Raw genomic sequence first — 1,202 nt, 5'->3', positions numbered from 1 at the left:
TACATAGAAAACTAAAAACTTACCGACGACGCGGCACACCCCTACCGCGTCCACGCAGTATGCTGGGCCAGGGTGTAGAGGCCCGGGATGGTCCAGCGAGGGGCAGGGTTTCCACCTCAGAGGTACCGGCGCCCCCGTCTCCGTGACCCTTTGGAGGCCGACGTGCACCCGCCGCATACTCAGATTCTGGCGGAAGGCGGCGCGCCTCCTCACCATATAACACAACAGGAGGCGAAAAGGGCGCCGTGGGTGCAGTTTCCATGGGAAAAAAATATCCCGAACACGAGGGGCAATCCCACTGGAGAAATAAACATACAAAATATAAAAACACCACACCACAAAACCATACACAAAAGAAAAAATCACAAAACACAAATGACACTACCACAAGACACGCGGGACAGGACATGCGAGCGGGCGACATCCTGAATAAAACTAACAGAGCTAATTAAAGCTAAACAAGAGATTCCCCCCACGCAAACGAAAAACTTAGAAATAAAAAAGAAGGAGGCATTTTTATCCCACACGAAATACGATCAGAACAGGAAAAGAGGATCATATTTATCTAAACACCCGACCCAATATACTTACAGGGCATTCAGCTTGATAAGGAGTATCAGCCTTGGGACAAATGGGTTGCAAGCAGAAACCTTATTCGAAATCAACGAATTCATACACACACCTGGTGTGTATTATGACACACAAGGGCAATTACACCAAATAGTTTCAACATGGAAAACCGTCATCAAAATGGATATACATTCAATAGATGTTAGACGAATTCAGATACAAGGATACCTCGACAGCGCAGAAAAAATTTGCGATCAACAAAAGAAGACAAGTACCACATGGCAAATATGCGATAATCTACGTGAAGTGGTACAGAAAAACCTTAACCGCATACAGAACATGACGGAACTCATACACAGCATATACAAAATTCCCACATACGCAAAACGAGGAATAATAGACGGAATAGGCACAATAGCAAAATCATTATTTGGCGTAATGGACGCAAATGACGAGAAAATAATAACCGAACAAATAGACTTATTACAAAATAAACAAGAGACCTTACAACACGCAGTGACAAATCAATTAAAAATCATTAATACAACAGTCCACAACCTTGATAACCTCGAAAAAACGTTAGAAACTAACGAAAAGATAATGTGGAATAGTATAACACAACTCTATACAGG

Source organism: Odontomachus brunneus, unplaced genomic scaffold, assembly GCF_010583005.1.
Source record: "Odontomachus brunneus isolate Ranch 3 - 2012 unplaced genomic scaffold, Obru_v1 Obru_scaffold_314, whole genome shotgun sequence".
Lineage (NCBI taxonomy): Eukaryota > Metazoa > Arthropoda > Insecta > Hymenoptera > Formicidae > Odontomachus > Odontomachus brunneus.
This window is presented reverse-complemented; position numbering follows the sequence as displayed.